The sequence below is a fragment of the Rana temporaria genome, chromosome 7 (genome assembly GCF_905171775.1).
Source record: "Rana temporaria chromosome 7, aRanTem1.1, whole genome shotgun sequence".
NCBI classification, from domain to species: domain Eukaryota; kingdom Metazoa; phylum Chordata; class Amphibia; order Anura; family Ranidae; genus Rana; species Rana temporaria.
Genome location: NC_053495.1, coordinates 72,960,815 through 72,978,876, shown reverse-complemented (window position 1 = coordinate 72,978,876; position 18,062 = coordinate 72,960,815).

The following is an 18,062-nucleotide window of genomic DNA, read 5'->3' as shown; positions in this document are numbered from 1 at the left end:
CTCCTTCCCTGAGTTAGAGCTTTGAAGATGGGTCGAGGCTGGGTCTTCCAACATGACAATGACCCAAAGCACACAGCCAGGATAACCAAGGATTGGCTCTGTAAGGAGCATATCAAGGTTCTGGCGTGGCCTAGCCAGTCTCCAGACCTAAACCCAATAGAGAATCTTTGGAGGGAGCTCAAACTCCGTGTTTCTCAGCGAGAGCCCAGAAACCTGACTGATGTAGAGAAGATCTGTGTGGAGGAGTGGGCCAAAATCCCTCCTCCAGTGTGTGCAAAGCTGGTGTAAAACTACAAGAAAGGTTTGACCGCTGTAATTGCAAAGAAAGCCTACTGTACCAAATATTAACATTGATTTTCTCAGATGTTAAAATAGTTATATTCAGCACTGTAAATACATCAGGTCCGGGGCTCCATCAGGGAATGCATGACAAGGGACCCTTCAGCGCCCTGAACCGACGACGGGTGCCAGAAAGTCACCGCCGATCCAGGACTCATTCATCTTTATGAATGTGAGTCTGTCCACGGAGTCTGTGGACAGACGGGTCCTCTTGTCCGTGACCACCCCACCTGCCGCGCTGAATGTCCGCTCAGATAGTACGCTGGAGGGGGGGCAAGACAATAACTCCAGCGCATACTGAGCGAGCTCGCGGCAGGTGTCCAATCTGGCAACCCAGTACTCCATGGGGTTGTCGGTGCTCATACTGTCAGAAGCACCGACGGACGCCATGTAGTCTGCCACCATGTGGGCCAGCCGCTGGTGGTGACTGCTGCTGCTGCTGGTGCTGGTACTGGGTCGCTCGGTTTGGAAGAACATCCTCATCTCATCCATTAGGTCCCCTGCTCGGCTGCTGCTGGGTGCAGCCACCTGCTGGGTGAGATGAGGGGGGACAACTGGAGGCCGGGGAGTTGCCTGCTCCAACCGTCTGACAATGCCTGCCTGCAGTTCCTCCATCCGGTGCTGCCTCCGGCTGGCTGGGATGAACTGCTCCAGTTTCCCCTTGCACCTGGGATCCAAAAGGGTGGCCATCCAGAAATCATCCCTCGCCTTGATGGTCTTAACCCGGGGGTCCCTCCTGAGGCATCTCAGCATGTGGGCAGCCATGGGGAAGAGCACAGCCCGCTGTGACTCCTCACTGCTGGCCAGGTGAATGAGGTGCGACTCTTCATCCCTGAGGCGCTGCTGGTCAAACTCAGAGATGCCCAACCCCCGGACTATCGGTGCCCCCAACACCGGCTCTCCCTCCTGACCAGGCCCTGACTCCGGGACGACACCAGCAACCACCTCCTCCTCATCATCATCATCCTCCTCCTCCTCCTCGTCCTGGCCCTGGTCTCGGTGGAGCATTGCTGACTCCTCCTGCTCCACCAAGGCACTCTCCCCAGCTTCGAGCAGGCGATCTAGTGTCCTCTCCAGCATGAACACTATTGGCAGCACGCTATTGAGGCCGACGTGCTCACTGCTGACCATCTTGGTCGCCTGCTCGAAGGAGGACAACACTTGGCAGACCTGCTTTATCTGCCCCCACTCCGCACAGGCGATGAAAGGGAGTTGTGGTGAAGCCCTCTCAGTGCCTAGTTCCATCAGGTACTCCCTCACCGCCCTTTGCTGCTCCCACAACCTCTTCAGCATGTGGAGGGTGGAGTTCCACCGCGTCACACTGTCCACAATCAGCCTGTGAAGGGGCAGACTGTACTTCCGCTGCAACTTGGACAGGGACGCGGTAGCGGTTGGGGAGCGCCTGAAGTGGCTGGCAATCCTACGCGCCTTTGCCACAATGTCACTCAACCCTGGATAAGTGCGCAGGTACTTCTGCACCACCAGGTTGAGGACATGTGCCAGACAGGGCACGTGGGTCAGACTGCCAGCACTGAGGGCGGCGAGTAGGTTGCTGCCGTTATCGCAGACAACCATACCTGCCTGGAGCCTTCGGGGTGTCAGCCACTTCTGGACCTGAGCCTGAAGTGCTTTCAGCACTTCTTCTCCAGTGTGTCTCCGGTCCCCTAAACTAACAAGCTGGAGCACGGCCTGACATCGCACGTGCCCCACACTTGAGTAGCTACGGGGGCGCTTGCTGGGAGGCTCAGCAGCTGCGGAGACAGTGGCTTGAGGGAGACCAGCAGTTCTACCCTGGACACCCCGGGGCGGCACCACAAGATCGGTTGCCGCCGATCCCTCACCGACGCCTCGGAGGGAAACCCAATGGGCCGTGAAGCTGATGTAGCGCCCCTGCCCATGCCTGCTGGTCCAGCCATCCATTGTCAGATGAACCCTGTCGCTGACAGCGTGATCCAGCGACAGGGTTACATTCTGCACAATGTGCTGGTGTAGGGCAGGGACACCAGTCCTGGCAAAGAAATGGCGGCTGGGGACACGCCATTGGGGTTGGGCCTGCTCCAACATCTGCCTGAAGGGTTTGCTGTCAACTATGTTGAAGGGCAGCAGATGTTGGGCAATAACCCTTGCCAGGAGCCCATTGAGGGAACGCACACGTCGGTCTCCAGGGGGGAAGGGAGTGGTGCGGTCAAAGGCGTCTGAAATCGACGCCTGGCGCCGGACGGCAGTGCGGGACACAGACGTGGAGGGCGCTGTGGAAGTAGAGGTCTGGCTGCCGGTACCAGTACCTCTACTAGAGGGAGCGGGGGGCATGACCTGCTGGAAAGAGATGAAGATGTGGCAGGGGCTGCTGTACCCTGCTCACTTGTGGTGGTGGCGCTGCTACCACCACCACGCTTCATCTCGTCAAACACCGCCCAGTGGTTTATCCTCAGGTGCTGGTTCAGGGCTGTGGTACCCACCCGAGCCAAACACTTCCCTCTCTTCACCCTCACTTTACAAATCCGGCAGATGGCCACGGTAGGGTTGTCTGCCACCAGGGTAAAGTAATTCCAGACAGGTGACTTCAGCACCGCCCTCCTGTCAGATGGGGTGACGCTTACTTGCACCTGCTGGGACTCGGTGCGCACAGGTGGAGCTGCCTGCTGCTGCTGCTGCTGCTGCTGCTGCTCCTCCTCCTGACACCTCCTGCTGCCATCACCAGTGGAGACCCTGACGATGGTCTCCCTGGTGGTGACCTGGCGCACCGTTTCACCAGGGTGCCTACCTTCCCCGTCGTCACTGACGTAGTGAGCCGACGCGTCAGATGGCAACCATGATGGGTCACCCTCTTCGCCCCCAGAGATGTCAGACCAAGGGCTGAAATGTGTTGGTCTGAGGGAACCAACTGACATGGAGCCTCTAGCCTGGCTCCGCTGTCCCCTCACCCACGCCTGGGTCTGACTAGGTGCTGCTGTTTCCTGCACCAAAACAGCAGCACCAGTTTGAAGGGATGTCTCTGGGATACTGCCAGCAGGTATCCCATCCTCCTCATCCATCCCTTCAAAAAGGTCCTGACCATCAGGACAGAGCTGAAGGTCTGCCTGATGCATGGCCTCCCCCAAGATATCCCTCTCACTGTCGCTGTCGAACAGTAAGATGCTGGACTCTTGGGGGCTGGGGGGGGGTACTACAGGCACCGGTGTAATGGTGGTACTACTGTGAGTCGGGACCGACGACTCAGTGGCACTGCTTTGCCCCATGTAGTCCACCACTACTTCAGCCTGAGATGGCAATATCGGGCGGCTGCCCGATGGGAAGAACTCCCGGATCAGGCGTACTCCCCTTGCACCCGATCCTCTACCACTAGTAGGGGCACGAGAGGTACCCCGTGCTGGCAGCGACCCAGCACTGGGAGTAACTCCCCTACCCCTGCTGCCACGGCCACGGATGCCGCTCATTATTGCTGATATGTGTGTGGGGGGGGTAAACTTTATTGGGGGGGGGGAATGTGAACAAAATGTGTTTTTGTGTTTTTTTTACAAGACAGGCACGCAGACAAAGACGTACACAGACAGCTACTAAACTATAAGAAAAGTAGTACACCAAAGACAAGGACTACAAAATTAAAGAAAAAAAAAAAAGCACTAAACAAACACTAACTTTTTTTTTTTTTTTTTTTTAAACACAAAACACAGACACTAAACACACACTAAGCTAAGCTAGATGAAATAAATGTACACTAACAGTGTGTACACTTACTACACAAAATTTAACTAAACTGAACACAAAACTTAGCTTTTAGAAAAGCTCTTTAGGAAAAACTAAGCAAAATGTGCACTGAAATGCCTAGCAAATATCACTGAACAGCGAACCTGCAAGATCTAACAGTAACACAAGATGAACAAAACTTAGCTTTTAGAAAAGCTCTTTTAGAAAGCTCAGCAAAATGTGCACTGAAATCTCTAGCAAATATCACTGAACAGCGAAGATGCAGGATCAAACAGTAACACAAATGAACAAAACAGCACAAAACAGCACAAAACGTAGCTTTGAAAAAAGCTCTTGGGTCTATTGCTTTGAAAAAAGCAGTTGATATACTGGAAAAGATGCACTGGAATCACTAAATAGCAATGCAGCACTATGCTGGTGATGATATAAATCAATCAGGAACAAAGACACAGGAACACAGAAACAGCCTCCACACTCTCTAGCCAGCTTCTGAATCTGCAATGAAATGGTGCTGGGAGTGAGCTTATATAATGTCCATGCAGGCAGGTTCCTATTGGTTGCTAACCTCTGACGAGTGTGGAAGGAGAACTCTGATTGGCTCTGATGCAAAAGGGCGGAGAAAATAATCGCGCAATATTCCTATTGCCGAATATTCGCATTGCGAATATTCGGCAATATAAAATGATCGCTTCAGCTACTCGGCCCAAGGTCTCTAATCATACCAGCAATGCTTTTAGACGTCTATGGAGATCACTAGGATGTGATCTGTTTTAAAAATGAAACTGTAAAAATCGCTCTGATGCGGAAGATAGGGGCGAAGAAAATAATCGCGCGATATTGCGTTTGCCGAATAATCGCATTGCGATTTTTCGGGAAAATTCAATGAACGCTTCAGCTACTCGGCCCAGGGTCTCTAATGATACCAGCAATGCTTTTAGACGTCGATGGAGATATCTAGGATGTGATCTGTTTTAAAAAAAAAATTGTAAAAAATCGAATATTCGGAATTGCGAATATTCACCGCGAAATTCGAAATATAGCGCGATTTCTCGAATATGCTATATTCGAGTCGAATATTCGCAATGCGAATATTCGTGAGCAACACTATATTGAACAACAACCATGTTCTCAATGAACCCAAAAAACTCATTAATATCAAAGCTGAATATTTTTTGAAGTAGTTGTTTTTTTTTTTTTAGTTTTAGCTATTTTAGGGTGATATCTGTGTGTGCAGGTGACTACTATTACTGTGCATAATTATTAGGCAACTTAACAAAACAAAAAAATATATACCCATTTCAATTAATTATTTTTACCAGTGAAACCAATATAACATCTGAACATTCTAAAATATACATTTCTGACATTCAAAAACAAAACAAAAACAAATAAGTGACCAATATAGCCACCTTTCTTTGCATGGACACTCAAAAGCCTGCCATTCATGGATTCTGTCAGTGTTTTGATCTGTTCACCATCAACATTTCGTGCAGCAGCAACCGCAGCCTCCCAGACACTGTTCAGAGAGGTGTACTGTTTTCCCTCCTTGTAAATCTCACATTTGATGATGGACCACAGGTTCTCAATGGGGTTCAGATCAGGTGAACAAGGAGGCCATGTCATTCGTTTTTCTTCTTTTATACCCTTTCTTGCCAGCCACGCTGTGGAGTACTTGGACGCGTGTGATGGAGCATTGTCCTGCATGAAAATCATGTTTTTCTTGAAGGATGCAGACTTCTTCCTGTAACACAGCTTGAAGAAGGTGTCTTCCAGAAACTGCCAGTAGGACTGGGAGTTGAGCTTGACTCCATCCTCAACCCGAAAAGGCCCCACAAGCTCATCTTTGATGATACCAGCCCAAACCAGTACTCCACCTCCACCTTGCTGGCGTCTGAGTCGGACTGGAGCTCTCTGCCCTTTACCATTCCAGCCACGGGCCCATCCATCTGGCCGATCAAGACTCACTCTCATTTCAGCAGTCCATAAAACCTTTGAAAAATCATTCTTGAGATATTTCTAGGCCCAGTCTTGACATTTCAGCTTGTGTGTCTTGTTCAGTGGTCGTCGATTTTCAGCCTTTCTTACCTTGGCCATGTCTCTGAGTATTGCACACCTTGTGCTTTTGGGCACTCCAGTGATGTTGCAGCTCTGAAATATAGCCAAACTGGTGGCAAGTGGCATCTTGGCAGCTGCACACTTGACTTTTCTCAGTTCATGGGCAGTTATTTTGCGCCTTGGTTTTTCCACACGCTTCTTGCGACCCTGTTGACTATTTTGAATGAAACGCTTGATTGTTCGATGATCACGCTTCAGAAGCTTTGCAATTTTAAGAGTGCTGCATCCCTCTGCAAGATATCTCACTATTTTTTGACTTTTCAGAGCCTGTCAAGTCCTTCTCTTGACCCATTTTGCAAAAGGAAAGGAAGTTGACTAATAATTATGCACACCTGATATAGAGTGTTGATGTCATTAGACCACACACCTTCTCATTACAGAGATGTACATTACCTAATATGCCTAATTGGTAGTAGGCTTTCGAGCCTATACAGCTTGTAAGACAACATGCATAAAGAGGATGATGTGGTCAAAATACTAATTTGCCTAATAATTCTGCACTCCCTGTATGTGCTAGACACATAACAAGTGTATAGACATGATAATGATTGTTTAATAAGCAACATAAATATTTTATTTATTTGGTAACGGTCTTTGAAATCACAATGTTTTTTTCTTATATCCTAACAGTTGCAAAAAAAATGCTGCGGAGGCAGGCTTTGATCCAGAGAACGAATGACAAGATCCTCTCGAATCAGAAAAGAATTCGTTATCTGGACCAGCAGAATCGGCAGCTGGAGCAGCAGCAATTAATAAATTATTCAAAGATGGCAGAGCTTCAGCAGCGCATGCTTAATTACGTTAATTTTTTTTTTATGTTAATAAAAAATGTTATTTTTTGGAAATGTTTCCTTTCTTTTTGAGATAGATTTTTAGGTTTTTCAACACATCTAACTTCACATCTAACACATCAACATCAACACATCTAACTTCCTAATAAGCAAAAAAAATTGTATACTATTATTTTATGTAACACAAACCTAGGACAAACTAAAGTTCGCGGACACAGACACGACGAACACAAACTAAACTGTTGAAAAATGAACATAACAAAAGCAACAATATATATATATATGTATATATATACAGAGAGAGAGCAAGAAAGAGAGAGAGAGTGCAGATTTGCTCTTGCAGACAGGCTAATGGTTGCAGTATAAAGGCCGCAAACCAGGGTTTAACATAAAGTTCATTGTTTTAGTTACACTTGCTGTTACGATCCGGTCTGGTAGCTTGTAGCGGAGGCTGTTGGTGGATCCGCTGTGCCAGAGAGGTCATGAAGCATTACTCAGCATGGAGGCAGCAGCAGTAGTATTAAAATGTAATGTAACTAGAAAAGATACAATTTTAGGGTAAATTGTGCTGCGTGGTCTTGCCTCCACCAATACTACTGACTGGAGACGGTGCCCCTGGAGATGTAAATGTGATCCAACCGTGTGTGGATCCAGTTCGGTCCATTGCCCCATCAAAAACTGCTCCATCCAAAACTAGCCCATCAAAACTGCACCATCAAAACTAGTGCTGTGCATCTTCACCCGTCTCACGATTCGATGCGATTACGATTATCAAGTCCACGATTCGATTCGATTCGATTCCGCGATGCATCACGATGCATCACGATTGCAGCGCAAGTGCGCATGTCTCTCCCCCCAAAATACTAAAGGAGATTATCAGAGACTGCAGACATAGTACAGGAGATGGTCAGAGACTGCAGACATAGTACAGGAGATGGTCAGAGACTGCAGACATAGTACAAGAGATGGTCAGAGACTGCAGACATAGTACAGGGGATGGTCAGAGACTGCAGACATAGTACAGGAGATGGTCAGAGACTGGGGACATGCTACACGAGATAAGAGACTGCGTGCATGCTACAGGAGATGGTCAGTGACTGGGGACATGCTACACGAGATAAGAGACTGCGTGCATGCTACATAAGACGATCAGAGAATGCGGACATGCTACAGGAAATGGTCAGAGACTGCGGAAATTATACAGAAGATCAGTAGGTAAGTATGATTTTTATTTTTATTTTAATTTTAAAGAAGAAAATAAAACCCTTTAGTATCACTTTAACAAAGCCATTGATTCTTTTGGCAGCAACTTGCATAGTAAACAGGTCAACATCACTGCACAAATAAAAAAAGGGAGACATTCCAATCATCAAGAAATATACTGCTTGCAGATCAGTAGATGGTTCCAGAGGGGAGAGATGATAGGGAAATCACAGCAAGAAATTAGACAGTAAAAGAGTTTGCCTTACAAATTGGGGGCTGCACAAACAGTACACACACACAGAGGATAGCTGCAGCAGGAAGGGGGGGGATGCTGCCACCTCTCTACACACCGTATATCAAGCATGACAGGCTTATCTCTCACCTCCGGAACACTTCCATCCCCCCCTCCTCTCAGCTCGTTTGTAGTTTGCAGAAGCCAAATTTATGGCTCATGGCACGGATGTTACAACAGCTCCGTGCAGTCATGATCTGTATGCCTCTGTCTCTCAGTTCCTCGTGCGGCTCGGCACCGCCCATCGGGGAGATGTTGCAAAACTACAAGTCCAATGAGGCATTGCAAGAATGACAGTTACCAGCATGACTCCCACAGGCAGAGGCATGATGGTAACTGTAGTTTTACAACAGCTGGAGGGCCACCAGTTTGAGACCCTTGCTTAACAGAGGAAAGTTCCCTCAGCCTTGTGTGGGAGGAACCAACTCACCTCATAACTTTATGTGGGGTGTTATTAAACTCCTCAGCTTTTCCTAGGAAACCAATTTTTGGGTTTGCAGGCTCTCTGTAAACACAGCAGAAATTGAGGAATGTTTTTTGATTACTTGTCCTTCAAATTGTTCGATCTTAAAAACTATAAATCTCACAGTGAATATCTTTATAGTTTACGAATCACAAACTCCCAGACCTACATTTTGATGTATAGTATGTCTCTGAAATAATAAAATTGAAGGCACAGTCGAAGTTTACAAATTCAACAGCAGATTTTAGTTTTATAAACTTTGACCTCCATTGACTTCCATTAAAATAATGGATGTCGTTGGTTGCAAACAAATTATCATATTGTGAAAACCGTTTGATCATTCGCTTAGCCGTAAACACGTGTGATGGCAGCAGGGAGAGCTGAACTTTTTGATCTAAGATGTGTGTAGGTCGGCTTGAAAATGAGGGAGTGGTCGCAGTTTACAAATCATGTGCTGATTTTTCCGGTTTTCACATTCCACACTCTAGCTCTCCTCATTCACTCCTATGGGAAAATTTTGCCGCAAAAATGACGATATTTCATGAATGATTAAGCGAAACGTTCCACAAAGTAATAGCACACCATTCTGGAACAATCCACACGTTTCGATATATTACTTGTCTATGTAGTGTAAAAACTGTGGGAGGAGATACCGTTTAAAAGTTGGCTATAATAAGAATAATATATATGTGAGATAACAATAAGTGCTCTTGCTATGCTAGACCACTTAACTCTCACACAGGCATCATTTACAAGGAGTATTGGTAATATTACTAGATAGCATCTAAACACGTGGGCAGGACTTTACAGCATCAGTAATGACCATAGTAGTCAATAGTGTCAAATAACTTGTGACATAGGTGTCGTGAGCAGCAGCAGTATTAGTAACAGTAGATAATATAGTGTCAAATCACTCGGGAAAGAGGTGCCATGAACAGCAGCAGCAGCAGTGGTAATAGTAGTATAGAGTGGTAAATAACTTCTGACATAGGTGTTTTGACTGAGCAGCAGTAGTAGTAGTAGTAGTAGTAGTAGTAGATACAGAGTCATATCACTTGGGCAGGAGGTGCCATGATGAACAGCAGTGGTAATAGGAGTATATAGAGTGGGAAATTACTTTTGACATAGTTGTCTTGACTGAGCAACAGCAGCAGTAGTAGTAGTAGATACAGAGTCATATCACTTGGGCAGGAGGTGCCATGATGAACAGCAGTGGTAATAGGAGTATATAGTGTGGGAAATTACTTTTGACATAGTTGTCTTGACTGAGCAGCAGCAGCAGCAGTAGTAGTAGTAGATACAGAGTCATATCACTTGGGTAGGAGGTGCCATGATGAACAGCAGTGGTAATAGGAGTATATAGAGTGGGAAATTACTTTTGACTTAGTTGTCTTGACTGAGCAACAGCAGCAGTAGTAGTAGTAGTAGTAGATACAGAGTCATATCACTTGGGCAGGAGGTGCCATGATGAACAGCAGTGGTAATAGGAGTATATAGAGTGGGAAATAACTTCTGACATAGGTGTCTTGACTGAGCAGCAGCAGCAGCAGCAGTAGTAGTAGTATTAGTAGTAGTAGATACAGAGTCATATCACTTGGGCAGGAGGTGCCATGATGAACAGCAGTGGTAATAGGAGTATATAGAGTGGGAAATTACTTTTGACATAGTTGTCTTGACTGAGCAGCAGCAGCAGCAGTAGTAGTAGTAGATACAGAGTCATATCACTTGGGCAGGAGGTGCCATGATGAACAGCAGTGGTAATAGGAGTATATAGAGTGGGAAATTACTTTTGACATAGTTGTCTTGACTGATCCAGAGGAGTCATGGGAGAAAGTCATGTGGTCAGATGAGACCATAATATAACTTTTTGGTCATAATTCCACTAACCGTGTTCGGAGGAAGAATAATGATGAGTACCATGCCAAGAACGCCCCCCCTACTGTGAAGCATGGGGGTGGTAGCATCATGCTTTGGGGTGTTTTTCTGCACATGGGACAGGGTGACTGCACTGTATTAAGGAGAGGATGACCGGGGCCATGTATTGCGAGATTTTGGGCAACAACCTCCTTCCCTGAGTTAGAGCTTTGAAGATGGGTCGAGGCTGGGTCTTCCAACATGACAATGACCCAAAGCACACAGCCAGGATAACCAAGGAGTGGCTCTGTAAGGAGCATATCAAGGTTCTGGCGTGGCCTAGCCAGTCTCCAGACCTAAACACAATAGAGAATCTTTGGAGGGAGCTCAAAATCCGTGTTTCTCAGCGAGAGCCCAGAAACCTGACTGATGTAGAGAAGATCTGTGTGGAGGAGTGGGCCAAAATCCCTCATCCAGTGTGTGCAAAGCTGGTGTAAAACTACAAGAAAGGTTTGACCGCTGTAATTGCAAACAAAGCCTACTGTACCAAATATTAACATTGATTTTCTCAGGTGTTAAAATAGTTATATTCAGCACTGTAAATACATCAGGTCCGGGGCTCCATCAGGGAATGCATGACAAGGGACCCTTCAGCGCCCTGAACCGACGGCGGGTGCCAGAAAGTCACCGCCGATCCAGGACTCATTCATCTTTATGAATGTGAGTCTGTCCACGGAGTCTGTGGACAGACGGGTCCTCTTGTCCGTGACCACCCCACCTGCCGCGCTGAATGTCCGCTCAGATAGTACGCTGGAGGGGGGGCAAGACAATAACTCCAGCGCATACTGAGCGAGCTCGCGGCAGGTGTCCAATCTGGCAACCCAGTACTCCATGGGGTCGTCGGTGCTCATACTGTCAGAAGCACCGACGGACGCCATGTAGTCTGCCACCATGTGGGCCAGCCGCTGGTGGTGACTGCTGCTGCTGGTGCTGGTACTGGGTCGCTCCGATTGGAAGAACATCCTCATCTCATCCATTAGGTCCCCTGCTCGGCTGTTGCTGGGTGCAGCCACCTGCTGGGTGAGATGAGGGGGGACAACTGGAGGCCGGGGAGTTGCCTGCTCCAACCGGCTGACAATGCCTGCCTGCAGTTCCTCCATCCGGCGCTGCCTCCGGCTGGCTGGGATGAACTGCTCCAGTTTCCCCTTGCACCTGGGATCCAAAAGGGTGGCCATCCAGAAATCATCCCTCGCCTTGATGGTCTTTACCCCGGGGGTCCCTCCTGAGGCATCTCAGCATGTGGGCAGCCATGGGGAAGAGCACAGCCCGCTGTGACTCCTCACTGCTGCCCAGGTCAATGAGGTCCGACTCTTCATCCCTGAGGCGCTACTGGTCATGCTCAGAGATGCCCAACCCCCGGACTATCGGTGCCCCCAACACCGGCTCTCCCTCCTGACCAGGCCCTGACTCCGGGACGACACCAGCAACCACCTCCTCCTCATCATCATCATCCTCCTCCTCCTCCTCCTCGTCCTGGCCCTGGTCTCGGTGGAGCATTGCTGCCTCCTCCTGCTCCACCAAGTCACTCTCCCCAGCTTCGAGCAGGCGATCTAGTGTCCTCTCCAGCATGAACACTATTGACAGCACGTTATTGAGGCCGACATGCTCACTGCTGACCATCTTGGTCGCCTGCTCGAAGGAGGACAACACTTGGCAGACCTGCTGTATCTGCCCCCACTCCGCACAGGCGATGAAAGGGAGTTGTAGTGAAGCCCTCTCAGTGCCTAGGTCCATCAGGTACTCCTTCAACGCCCTTCGCTGCTCCCACAACCTCTTCAGCATGTGGAGGGTGGAGTTCCACCGCGTCACACTGTCCACAATCAGCCTGTGAAGGGGCAGCCTGTTGATCCGCTGCAACTCGGACAGGGACGCGGTAGCGGTTGGGGAGTGCCTGAAGTGGCTGGCAATCCTACGCGCCTTTGGCACAATGTCACTCAACCCGGGATAAGTGCGCAGGAACTTCTGCACCACCAGGTTGAGGACATGTGCCAGACAGGGCACGTGGGTCAGACTGCCAGCATTGAGGGCGGCGAGTAGGTTGCTGCCGTTATCGCAGACAACCATACCTGCCTGGAGCCTTCGGGGTGTCAGCCACTTCTGGACCTGAGCCTGAAGTGCTTTCAGCACTTCTTGTCCAGTGTGTCTCCGGTCCCCTAAACTAACAAGCTGGAGCACGGCCTGACAGCGCACGTGCCCCACACTTGAGTAGCTACGGGGGCGCTTGCTGGGAGGCTCAGCAGCTGCGGAGACAGTGGCTTGAGGGAGACCAGCAGTTCTCCCCTGGACACCCCGGGCGGCACCACAAGATCGGTTGCCGCCGATCCCTCACCGACGCCTCGGAGGGAAACCCAATGGGCCATGAAGCTGATGTAGCGCCCCTGCCCATGCCTGCTGGTCCAGCCATCCATTGTCAGATGAACCCTGTCGCTGACAGCGTGATCCAGCGACAGGGTTACATTCTGCACAATGTGCTGGTGTAGGGCAGGGACACCAGTCCTGGCAAAGAAATGGCGGCTGGGGACACGCCATTGGGGTTGGGCCTGCTCCAACATCTGCCTGAAGGGGTTGCTGTCAACTATGTTGAAGGGCAGCAGATGTTGGGCAATAACCCTTGCCAGGAGCCCATTGAGGGAATGCACACGTCGGTCTCCAGGGGGAAGGGAGTGGTGCGGTCAAAGGCGTCTGAAATCGATGCCTGGCGCCGGACGGCAGTGCGGGACACAGACGCGGAGGGTGCTGTCAAAGTAGAGGTCTGGCTGCCGGTACCAGTACCTCTACTAGAGGGAGCGGGGGGGCATGACCTGCTGGAAAGAGATGAAGCTGTGGCAGGGGCTGCTGTACCCTGCTCACTTGTGGTGGTGGCGCTGCTACCACCACCACGCTTCATCTCGTCAAACACCCCCCAGTGGTTTATCCTCAGGTGCTGGTTCAGGGCTGTGGTACCCACCCGAGCCAAACACTTCCCTCTCTTCACCCTCACTTTACAGATCCGGCAGACGGCCACGGTAGGGTTGTCTGCCACCAGGGTGAAGTAGTTCCAGACAGGTGACTTCAGCGCCGCCCTCCTGTCAGATGGGGTGACGCTGACTTGCACCTGCTGGGACTCGGTGCGCACAGGTGGAGCTGCCTGCTGCTGCTGCTGCTGCTGCTCCTGACACCTCCTGCTGCCATCACCAGTGGAGACCCTGACGATGGTCTCCCTGGTGGTGACCTGGCGCACCGTTTCCCCAGGGTGCCTACCTTCCCCGTCGTCACTGACGCAGTGAGCCGACGCGTCAGATGGCAACCATGATGGGTCACCCTCTTCGCCCCCAGAGATGTCAGACCAAGGGCTGAGATGTGTTGGTCTGAGGGAACCAACTGACATGGAGCCTCTAGCCTGGCTCCGCTGTCCCCTCACCCACGCCTGGGTCTGACTAGGTGCTGCTGTTTCCTGCACCAAAACAGCAGCACCAGTTTGAAGGGATGTCTCTGGGATACTGCCAGCAGGTATCCCATCCTCCTCATCCATCCCTTCAAAAAGGTCCTGACCATCAGGACAGAGCTGGAGGTCTGCCTGATGCATGGCCTCCCCCAAGAGATCCCTCTCACTGTCGCTGTCGAACAGTAAAATGCTGGACTCTTGGGGGCTGGGGGGGGTACTACAGGCACCGGTGTAATGGTGGTACTACTGGGAGTCGGGACCGACGACTCAGTGGCACTGCTGTGCCCCATGTAGTCCACCACTACTTCAGCCTGAGATGGCAATATCGGGCGGCTGCCCGATGGAAAGAACTCCCGGATCAGGCGGACTCCCCTTGCACCCGATCCTCTACCACTAGTAGGGGCACGAGAGGTACCCCGTGCTGGCAGCGACCCAGCACTGGGAGTAACTCCCCTACCCCTGCTGCCACGGCCACGGATGCCGCTCATGATTGCTGATGTGTGTGGGGGGGTAAACTTTATTGGGGGGGGGAAATGTGAGGAAAATGTTTTTTTATGTGTTTTTTTAAAAGACAGGCACGCAGACAAAGACGTACACAGACAGCTACTAAACTATAATAAAACTAGTACACCAAAGACAAGGACTACAAAATAAAAAAAAAATGCACTAAACAAACACTAACTAATATTTTTTTTTTTTTTAACACAAAACACAGACACTAAACACACACTAAGCTAAGCTAGCTGAAATAAATGTACACTAACAGTATGTACACTTACTACACAGAAATCTAACTAACCTGAACAACACAAAACTTAGCTTTTAGAAAAGCTCTTTTAGAAAAGCTCAGCAAAATGTGCACTGAAATCACTAGCAAATATCACTGAAAAGCGAAGCTGCAAGATCAAACAGTAACACAAGATGAACAACACAGCACAAAACTTGTCTTGTCTTTTTTGAAAAAAGCAGTTGATAAACTGGAAAATATGCACTGGAATCACTAAGTAGCAATGCAGCACAATGCTGATGATGCTAGATCAATCAATCAGGAACACAGACACAGGAACACAGAAACAGTCTCCACACTCTCTAGCCATCTTCTGAATCTGCAATGAAATGGTGCTGGGAGTGACCCTATATAATGGCCGTGCAGGCAGGTTCCTATTGGTTGCAAACCTATGACAACTGTGGTAGGAGAACTCCGATTGGCTCTGATGCAAAAGAAGGGCGGAGAAAATAATCGCGCAATATTCCTATTGCCGAATATTCGCATTGCGAGTATTCGGCAATATAAAATGATCGCTTCAGCTACTCGGCCCAAGGTCTCTAATCATACCAGCAATGCTTTTAGACGTCTATGGAGATCACTAGGATGTGATCTGTTTTAAAAATGAAACTGTAAAAATCGCTCTGATGCGGAAGATAGGGGCGAAGAAAATAATCGCGCGATATTGCGATTGCCGAATAATCGCATTGCGATTTTTCGGCAAAATACAATGAACGCTTCAGCTACTCGGCCCAGGGTCTCTAATCATACCAGCAATGCTTTTAGACGTCGATGGAGATATCTAGGATGTGATCTGTTCTAAAAATAACATTGGGAAAAATCGAATATTGGGAATTGCGAATATTCACCGCGAAATTCGAAATATAGCGCGATTACTCGAATATGCTATATTCGAGCCGAATATTCGCAATGCGAATATTCGTGAGCAACACTAGAACCAAGGCCTCTTCGGCCAGAAAGGGGCCACCAAAATTAGAGATGTTTCTTCCACTAGAAATTTTGACAATACTCTTGGAATGAGATGTAATGGTGGAAAAGCATAAACTAGATTGAAAGTCCACGGAAATTGTAGTGCATCTACTCCCCAAGGATGATCTCCTGGGTGCAGAGAGCAAACATTTTGAACTTTGGCATTCACCTTGGTTGCGAACAGGTCTATGTCTGGGTACCCCCACTGACTCGTTATGATCCTGAAGGCTTCCTTGTGAAGAGACCATTCCTGATTCGACACTAAATGTAGGCTCAAAAAATCTGCAGTATTGTTCTGTTCTCCCCTCAGGTGAACTGCAGAGATGGACATTAAATGAACTTCTGCCCATTCGAAAAGTTGTCTTGCTATTGTCATTAAGCGAGAGCTCCTGGTACCTCCCTGCTTGTTGACGTAAGCTACTGCCGTCACATTGTCCAAACGGACTTGGAGATGGTGCCCTTGTATCTTGTCCTGAAAGGCAAGTAAAGCCTTCAAGATTGCCACTAGTTCTTTCCAATTGGAGGAAGACTTCCTTTCTTCTTGAGTCCACTTGCCTTGCACCCAAAGAGCATTGAGGTGAGCTCCCCAGCCCCAGTTGCTTGCATCTGTGGTCAGAATGTACCTGATAGGAGGGACCCAGAGAACCCCCTTGTTTAGGTTCTCTTTGTCCTTCCACCACCAAAGTGAACGTTTCACCCTGTCGGGGATTGTCACTAAATCCTCCAGATCCTTTGTTTTTATCTGTTCCAATAAAAAGCTTTGTAGGCTTCTTTGGTTGAACCTGGCCCATTGTACAGCTGGGATGGCTGATGTCATAAGCCCCAAGGCGGACATGACTTTTCTTATAGTACAATTGTGATTTGTTTGAAGAAGAGTCATCCGATGATGTATCTTGGATATCTTTTCTTCTGGCAGGATGATTTTTTGCTCTACTGACAGGATCCTGTAACCCAGGTACAAAATATCCTGTGTTGGAGTTGTCTTGGATTTCTTCAGGCTGATTATCCAACCTAGATTTCTTAGACTCCGTTGTGTTAGATCTATATCTTGACAGAGTTGCCTCTCTGAGGTGGCTGTGAGGAGCAAGTCGTCCAGGTATGGTATAATTGATACCGCCTGAAGTCTCAGAGGGACTAGTGCTTCTCCTAGGACTTTTAAAAATATCCTTGGAGAGGACGACAGCCCGAAGGGCAGAGCTCTGCATTGGAAATGATAGATTTTTGAGTCTATCTGGATCGCCATCCGAAGAAATTTCTGGCATTCCTTCTTTATTGGGATATGAAGGTAAGCGTCCCTTAAATCCAGGGTTGCCATGAATACTTCTTTCTGCAGAAGATTCTTTACCGAATAGATGGACTCCATCCGAAATTTTTTGTAACGGATGGAGAGGTTTAGGGGTCGCAGGTTCATGATTAGTCTGAACCTCCCTGAGGGCTTTTTGACTACAAAGATATGAGAGTAAAAACCCTCCCCCTGTTCGTGAATAGGGACTGGTGTCAATACTTCTTGATCCACCATGTCTCCTATTAGTAAAGGTAAGGCCTTGGCCTTTTCTGAGTGACTGGGTAACTTTGTCACTAGGAATTTGGACGGTGGCTCGCTGTGGAATTCCAGAGCATAACCTCTCCTGATGACATTGAGAACGAATTCGTTTGAGGTTACTTTTTTCCACTGGGGAAGAAAGTTTCCTAGTCTCCCCCCCACCGGGACCTTGGCGTCACTGTGGTTTGGGGTCTGGACCGGGGCGATTAAAAAGAATGCTCCCTCTCCCCCTGCCTTTTTGGCCTGCCCAATGTTTTTTGGGTTTGAAATCTTTTCCTGTTTTTTCTGGCTCCTTGGGGGAACGAAAAAACTTTTTCTGAAAGAAATTTTTCTTTTTAGGGGGAAATGACTTTTTCTTATCTGCCGTCCTTTCTAGGACGGTATCCAATTCTGGGCCAAAAATAAGATCTCCATTGAATGGGACAATGCATAACCTGGTTTTTGATGCTGTATCCCCAGCCCAGGTTTTTAACCATAAGGATCTTCGTGCTGACACAGAGAGGGCTGCAGATTT